Source organism: Triticum dicoccoides, chromosome 3B (genome assembly GCF_002162155.2).
Source record: "Triticum dicoccoides isolate Atlit2015 ecotype Zavitan chromosome 3B, WEW_v2.0, whole genome shotgun sequence".
In the NCBI taxonomy this organism is placed as follows: Eukaryota; Viridiplantae; Streptophyta; class Magnoliopsida; order Poales; family Poaceae; genus Triticum; species Triticum dicoccoides.
The window spans coordinates 853,156,540-853,165,713 of record NC_041385.1 but is presented as its reverse complement, the minus strand read 5'-3'; positions in this window follow the sequence as shown (position 1 = coordinate 853,165,713).

Here is a 9,174-nt window from a genome sequence, read left to right as displayed (position 1 = left end):
CTGGCGTCATAGGCTGCCTGGCTGGCTTCTCGGATTGCCTTCCCTTGCTCCATCATGATCCCCGCTTGGCGTATTGCTTCTTTGGCAGCACTAGCTTGGTCTTCTGGGACGTGGTGGGTTGAGAAAAGCGAGGGTTGAGCAGCACTCGACGATGAAGGACGAGCACTCGTCAACGGCACTGCAAACGATACGGTAGGCCGAGTGACATTGTCTCCCTCCACGACCAATGTCTTGGGTGCTGGTACGTCCTGAGTCGCCTTGCCAGCAGACGCTTTCCTGTTCCTTCTCTGCCTCAGTGGTTCCTCGTCGTCGTCGTCGTCGGGAAGGTCGATAACGACGTTAGATGAAGCTGCAGAAAAAGAATCAAAATTAGAGACAAGAAGCCAATCGACCGAAGACGGAACTACAAGAGTCATACCAGGTTTCGAAGTAACAGCATCTTCCATCTCTTGATCTTCAGCCCTGACCGAGGTATCAGAAGTAGCAGCACTGCAGTTCCAGAAGTCAGTCGATTAGCTCATGAGTCGACCAAGAATAAGTTCATTTGGAACAGGCAAACTCAAGTTACACCATTACCCTGAGATAGTGGGGATCACCATCTTCATCTTCGGCAAGACCTTCGCCAACTTCGACGGCGCCACTCGAGATTGCTTCGGAGCTTTCTCAATCGGCACCGGAGAAGTAGTCCGAGGGCGCTTGGTCGACTGCGTGACGGTTGCGACCCCCTTACCACGCTCGGCCGCGGGATCATTGACAATCTTTGAGCGTCTTTCCGAGTGAGGAGGAACAACTTCCTCCTCCTCCTCCTCCTCTTCCTCCTCACCAGAGTCATCACCCTCATCATCGTCATCAGCATCCCAATCCCACTCCTCCGGGCTTTCGCCCCCACTTCCTTCCTCCTCCTCAGTCGGCGTTTGCGCTCCATTGGGCATCGAGTATAACTAAGTGGTGGCCTGTCAGACAACAAAACAAAACAAAGGTCAATCGACCAATTCGCAGCGAAGCAGAATGAATAAAGCAAGATTACAATTGGAGATAAGTGGTCATACCATGTCCGGTGTGTAGGTATAGTCGAGTGGTGGGATCCTCCTAGCCCCTCGAGGGTTGTCCTTATTCCCTGTGATTGCGGCAACCCACCTCTCCAGTGTGGCGTCGTCGACCGCTTCTGGATGGACCCGAGTGGTGTCTTCGGTACCACAGTACAGCCACATCGGGTGGCCTCGGTACTGAAGCGGTTGGATGCGCCGTCTAAGGAAGACCTCCAGAAGATTTTTACCTGAGCTTTCTCCTCAGGAAGCACCTTCAGAGAAGAGGGTTTGTCCACTCGGTCCATGGAGAACGGAGGGAGACCAGTCGACTGCCCCAGCGTCGACTCATCTTGGCAGTAGAACCAGGTCGACTGCCACCCTCTGACCGACTCAGGAAGGGTCATGGCCGGGAAAGTACTCTTACTCCTCATCTGAATCCCAAGACCCCCGCACATCTGGATAACCTTAGTCCTCTCATCATCCGGACTCGCCTTTTTCACCGTCTGTGAGCGACAGGTGAATATGTGCTTAAAGAGACCCCAGTGTGGTCGACAGCCCAGGAAGTTCTCGCACATGGGCACGAAAGCAGCAAGATAGGCAATAGAATTGGGAGTGAAATGGTGGAGTTGCGCCCCAAAGAAGTTTAGGAACCCTCGGAAGAAAACACTCGGCGGTAGAGAGAATCCACGGTCTACATGAGTGGCTAGGAGAACGCTCTCACCCTCCTGCGGCTGCGGTTGCCACTCGGTCCCCGGAAGCCTTGCTGACCCGTGGGAGATCAGACCCTCGTTGGCCAGGTCATTGAGATCCGCCTCGGTGATGGTCGAGCGGATCCAATCCCCATGGACCCAACCTTGCGGCAGGAGAGACCTTGACGAAGATCCGCCCCGACTGGACGCTCTTCCCTTCGCTTTCCCCGTCGCCGTCGCCTTCTTCGCGCGCTCAAGGCCACCGTCTTCTCCTTAACCATTGTCACCGGCGAAGCACGCAAGGAGTGGATAGGCGGAGGCGAGAGCAGGCACAGCGGGCGGAGGCGAAGAGGGCAGAGAGGAGAATGAGACGACACTGTTCAAAAACCCTCGCCCGGCGCTTTATATAAGAACGCTTCCGAGTGGCTGACAAGTAGGCCCGGGCGGTCCTGTCACATCCCGAAACAGTCGCGCATGCGTGATACGTGGCGAAAAAGGTGGCGCAGAAATTGAGGCGTCCACGCCTTATCCCATCCGAGTACCGCGGTCCGCCCCGCTTTGCGCGCTTCCCAAAATTCGGATGCCACAAAATCGGCTAACGGCAGATCAATCTGTCAGACGATAGATTTCCTGCGATCCGTCGCTCGGAAGTTCACTAAATTCAAAAGTTCACTCGACAGAAGAAAGGAATGGATCAAGGCAACTGAAAGAAAAATTGCTGCCATCATTACAAAAGATTATTGATCCAAGATGAGACATGTTCGGAACACAAAAATTGGTCGGAAAGATTATAAACTCCTTCCTCACTCAAACCTCGATCCATTCGGGGGCTAATGATGAAGTCATGTACCTAGGGTAGGGTCACGGGCCTGTCCAAAGTACCCTCCCCAAGGACATCTTCAGAAGAAGCTACCTTCCAGTCGATTAAGAGGGATTCCACTCGACTGACTCGAAGACACTCGACGATGAAGACTCACTCGACCACCAAGAGACCAAGAGCCACTCTACATCCAAATGGTCTGTAATTAAGCAGTCTTTATAGTCATGATGACACTTTACGTAAGGCATTACCAGTAACGCCTATCTTTATGTACTTTAAACCCTGCATAACTGAGGGTCGGAGGGGTCAGGCAGACACTATATAAGCCACCCCCCTCCTCGGTGTAAAGGGTTCGCACCCCTGTAACTCATACACACATAATCCAGTCGACCGCTTCCGGGCTCCGAGACGTAGGGCTGTTACTTCCTCCGAGAAGGGCCTGAACTCGTAAATCCCTTGCGTATACAACTACTCCATAGCTAGGATCTTGCCTCTCCATACCTAACCCCCATTCTACTGTCAGACTTAGGACCACGACAGAATCAACATGACCGAAAGATAAAGTTCTTACGATCAGATCGTGGAGGAGAATATTTAAGTCACGAATTTGGTACGCACTTAAGGAAATGTGGAATCGTTTCACAACTCACGCCACCCAGAACACCTCAGCGTAACAGTGTGTCCGAACATCGTAATCGCACTCTATTGGATATGGTGCGATCTATGATGTCTCTTACCGATTTACCGCTATCATTTTGGGGATACGCTCTAGAGACAACTACATTCACTTTAAATAGGGCTCCGCCTAAATCCGTGGAGACGACACCGTATGAATTATGGTTTGGGAAGAAACCTAAGCTGTCGTTTCTAAAAGTTTGGGGATGTGATGCTTATGTCAAGAAACTTCAACTTGAAAAGCTCGAACCCAAGTCAGAAAAATGCGTCTTCATAGGATACCCTAAGAAAACCATTGGGTATACCTTCTACTTAAGATCCGAAGGCAAGATCTCTGTTGCCAAGAACGGGTCCTTTCTGGAAAAAGAGTTTCCCTCGAAAGGAGTAAGTGGGAGGAAAGTAGAACTCGATGAAGTACTACCTCTTGAACCAGAAAGTAGTGCAGCTCAGGAAAATGTTCCTGTGGTGCCTACACCGACTGGAGAGGAAATTAATGATGATGATCAAGGTACTTCGGATCAAGTTGCTACTGAACTTCGTAGGTCCACAAGGACACGTTCCACACCAGAGTGGTATGGCAACCCTGTCCTGGAAATCATGTTGTTAGGCAATGGTGAACCTTTGAACTATGAAGAAGCGATGGCGGGCCCAGATTCCAACAAATGGCTTGAAGCCATGCAATCCGAGATAGAATCCATGTATGAAAACAAAGTATGGACTTTGACAGACTTGCCCGATGGTTGGCGAGCGATAGAAAACAAATGGATCTTTAAGAAAAAGACGGACGCGGATGGTAATGTTACCATCTATAAAGCTTGACTTGTCGCTAAGGGTTATCGACAAGTTCAAGGGGTTGACTACGATGAGACTTTCTCTCCCGTAGCTAAGCTGAAGTCCGTCCGAATCATGTTGGCAATTGCCGCATACTATGATTATGAGATATGGCAGATGGACGTCAAAACGGCATTCCTTAACGGGCATCTTAAGGAAGAACTGTATATGATGCAGCTGGAGGGTTTTGTCAATCCTAAGAATGCTAACAAGGTATGCAAGCTCCAGCGATCCATTTATGGGCTGGTGCAAGCATCTCGGAGTTGGAACATTCGCTTTGATGAGATGATCAAAGCGTTTGGGTTTATGCAGACTTATGGAGAAGGCTGCGTTTACAAGAAAGTGAGTGGGAGCTCTGTAGCATTTCTCATATTATATGTAGATGCCATACTTTTGATGGGAAATGATATATAACTTTTGGACAACATTAAGGCCTACTTGAATAGGTGTTTTTCAATGAAGGACCTTGGAGAAGCTGCTTACATATTAGGCATCAAGATCTATAGGGATAGATCGAGACGCCTCATAGGTCTTTCACAAAGCACATACCTTGATAAGATATTGAAGAAGTTCAAAATGGATCAGTCCAAGAAAGGGTTCTTGCCTGTGTTACAAGGTGTGAGATTGAGCTTGGCTCAATGCCTGACCACGGCAAAAGATAAAGACGAGATGAGTGTCATCCCCTATGCTTCAGCCATAGGATCTATTATGTATGCCATGCTGTGTACCAGACCTGATGTAAACCTTGCCGTAACTTTGGTAAGAAGGTACCAAAGTAATCCCGGCAAGGAACACTGGACAGCGGTCAAGAATATCCTGAAGTACCTGAAAAGGACTAAGGACATGTTTCTCGTTTATGGAGGTGACGAAGAGCTCGTCGTAAAGGGTTACGTCGACGCTAGCTTCGACACAGATCTGGATAACTCTAAGTCACAAACCGGATACGTGTACATGTTGAATGGTGGAGCAGTAAGCTGGTGCAGTTGCAAGCAGAGCGTCGTGACGAGATCTACATGTGAAGCGGAGTACATGGCAGCCTCGGAGGCAGCGCATGAAGCAATTTGGGTGAGGAGTTCATCACCAACCTAGGAGTCATACCCAATGCATCGGGGCCGATCAAACTCTTCTGTGACAACACTGGAGCTATTGCACTTGCCAAGGAGCCCAGGTTTCACAAGAAGACCAGGCACATCAAGCGTCGCTTCAACTCCATTCGTGAAAATGTTCAAGATGGAGACATAGAAATTTGCAAAGTACATACGGATCTGAATGTCGCAGATCCGTTGACTAAACCTCTTCCGCGAGCAAAACATGATCAACACCAGAACTCTATGGGTGTTCGATTCATCACAATGTAACTAGATTATTGACTCTAGTGCAAGTGGGAGACTGTTGGAAATATGCCCTAGAGGCAATCATAAAAGGATTATTATTATATTTCCTTGTTCATGATAATTGTATTTATTCATGCTATAATTGTATTATCCGGAAATCATAATACACGTGTGAATACATAGACCACAATATGTCCCTAGTGAGCCTCTAGTTGACTAGCTCGTTGATCAACAGATAGTCATGGTTTCCTGACTATGGGCATTGGATGTCATTGATAACGGGATCACATCATTAGGAGAATGATGTGATGGACAAGACCCAATCCTTAGCATAGCACAAGATCGTGTAGTTCGTTTTGCTAGAGCTTTTCCAATGTCAAGTATATTTTCCTTAGACCATGAGATCGTGTAACTCCCGGATACCGTAGGAGTGCTTTGGGTGTACCAAACGTCACAACGTAACTGGGTGACTATAAAGGTGCACTACAGGTATCTCCGAAAGTGTCTGTTGGGTTGACACGAATCGAGACTGGGATTTGTCACTCCGTATGACGGAGAGGTATCTCTGGGCCCACTTGGTAATGCATCATCATAATGAGCTCAAAGTGACCAAGTGTCTGGTCACGGGATCATGCATTACTGTACGAGTAAAGTGACTTTCCGGTAACGAGACTGAACGAGGTATTGGGATACCGAGGACCGAGTCTCGGACAAGTAACGTACCGATTGACAAAGGGAATTGTTTACGGGGTTGATTGAATCCTCAACATCGTGGTTCATCCGATGAGATCATCAAGGAGCATGTGGGAGCCAACATGGGTATCCAGATCCCGCTGTTGGTTATTGACCGGAGAGCCGTCTCGGTCATGTCTACGTGTCTCCCGAACCCGTAGGGTCTACACACTTAAGGTTCGGTGATGCTAGGGTTGTAGAGATATGAGTATGCAGCAAACCGAAAGTTGTTCGGAGTCCCGGATGAGATCCCGGACGTCATGAGGAGTTCCGGAATGGTCCGGAGGTAAAGAATTATATATAGGAAGTGCAGTTTCGGCCACCGGAAAAGTTTCGGGGTCACCGGTATTGTACCGGGACCACCGGAAGGGTCCCGGGGGTCCACCAGGTGGGGCCACCTATCCTGGAGGGCCCCGTGGGCTGATGTGGGGAGGGGACCAGCCCCTGGTGGGCTGGTGCGCCCCCCCTTGGGCCCCCCTCTGCGCCTAGGGTTGGAAACCCTAGGGTGCGGGGCGCCTCCACTTGCCTTGGGGGGCACTCCACCCCCCTGGCCGTCGCCCCCCCGGGAGATCTCATCTCCAGGGCCGGCGCCCCCCCTGGGGGCCTATATAAAGGAGGGGGGAGGGAGGTCAGCCGCACCCTGAAGTCTTGGCGCCTCTCTCTCCCCTGCTACACCTCTCCCTCTCGCAGAAGCTCGGCGAAGGTCTGCCGGAACTCTGCTGCATACACCACCACGCCGTCGTGCTGCTGGATCTTCCTCAACCTCTCCCTCCTCCTTGCTGGATCAAGGTGCGGGAGATGTCATCCGCTCCGTACGTGTGTTGAACGCGGAGGTGCTGTCCGTTAGGCACTTGGTCATCGGTGATTTGGATCACGACGAGTACGACTCCCTCAACCCCGTTCTCTTGAACGCTTCCGCTCACGATCTACAAAGGTATGTAGATGCACTCCTATCATTCGTTGCTAGATGAACTCATAGATGGATCTTGGTGAAACCGTAGAACTTTTTTATTTTCTGCAACGTTCCCCAACAAATACAACATTAATTAAAAAAACACCGCCATCGACCATTAATTAAAAAAATTTACAGGCATCCACCATTAAGAAGATTGCTATCACTTTGAATGTTCTCTGGTCGAGACAGGTGAACATCCAAAGTGATAGTCCATCTCCTTAACAAGAGCTTAATGAATACCGAAGCTTACTGCATGTGGACTATCCCACTATTTAAACAAGTTTCGTTGCTTGTCTCTAAGCGAGGTGGGACTAAACTTTGATGGTGGCATTATAATTACCGAGAGACACTCTCGGAAACTTCACTGTTGCCGAGAGCCCCTCTCGGTAACAGTGTGGATCATAAATCTGAAAAAACGCCGGCATCCAATTTTAGAATACGACAACCACTATGAATTTTTGCTAGTTGATTGTACAGATTCTTACTAATGAAGACCGAGGTGGGACTAAATGTTTGCCGAGAGCCACTCTTGGCAAAGTGTTACAGCCGTCGCCGTGCCGTTAGTCGTTGCCGACTGTTCCACGTGGCAATACTTTGCCGAGTGTAACCTGATGGCCCTCGGCAAACAGTGCCTTTGCCGAGTGTAACCTGTTTGCCGAGCAATACTGTCGGCAGCACCATGTGTTTGCGGACGGATCTCGGCGAGGGATCCATGGCGACCTGACCTCCAGACTGTTCCCCGGCGGCAGAGACGCTGGCCCGTCAGGTGTGTGCAGCGGCGGGTGGCCGGCTGCCAGGGCCTCGGCCTAATCTGTAGCAGAGGAAGAAGATAATGCGAGTAAGAGAGAGGAAAGCATGGTTGGGCGTTGTTTCAGGACAGGGAGACGTGTGAGGGCCCACAAGGAACGTGTCGATCGTGCAAGGCGGCGGACAAACATTGCGGATCCGTCGGGCGATGACAATCATTTCCCTTTGTTTAGCGGGAAAAGTTAAAATGTGTTAAAATTTAACGAGTTCTGATAGATCAAGTTTGGGGCGTGCTACCGTAGGTCGGCGGATCATTTGAAATAATTTGCCGCTTGGCGAGCCGTCGGATCATGCTCAATCTAGTGCCCGAGCGTCATCCTCTGTTTCTGCAACATAGGTCGTGTTGCAGAAACATTAGACAACGTAAGTCGTGTTGTAGAAACATGTGCAAAGAGATCGTGTTGCTGAAATTTTTTGCAGTAGAGATGATGTTGCAGAAATACTTGCAGACTTTTTTTGCAACAGAAGTCAAGTTGCAGAAAATTTATGCAATAGAGATAATGTTGTAGGAACTGCTGTTGCGGCTGAAACTTGAGGAGGCGACAACCATGGACAACGGCGGAGCTATGTTGGGGCCGAGGGGGGCCGTGGCCCTCCCAGCTTTGGAGAAAACCCTGAAGAATTTTTTTTGAAGGGCCAAGATGAGGTGAAAATTAGCCTCCCGCCAAGCTATTTGTCATTTACGTTTCGCACCCCAATGGTTTTGGTCTAGCTCCGCCACTGACCATGGACTCAGGAGGAGCAGCATGGGGAGGTGTCAGCTTGGGGGGGGGGGTCATGCTTGTCGGCAGCCTCATCAACATGCTTGTCTGCGGCCTCATAAGTGGCGTTCGTGCTTGCCGACGACATCGTTGGAGTGTTTGCTGGTGGCGGTGATCTGAGCAGCGTGTGGAGGATTTGGCTTGACAGGGGCTCGGGAGGAGCACGGGAGTCGGGATCTAGATCCCACAACACATCAAATGTCTTTTTGTATGGTAATACGTGTCTCAATTATATCATAAGGATCATAGTACAAGCCACGTACGGACCGACCTGACAAAATTGAAAAGACAGCAAAACGCTAAGACTTTGCACAAAGGAACAACAACCAAGAAGTAAAATTACAATCAAGACTGAAGAAACCTCTAAACTTGACACCAACGCCCGTCACAGGCCTCTGGAACCACCATAGCAGCCACCAGAGGAAAAAAATGACAGATCACCTTCACACCCGAGCTCGAAGCGGCTCTATTGCTGATATGCAGCTTTACGGACCTTCAAGGTGGCTCATCAAAAGCGAAACCATTACCGTTGAACGAATCGG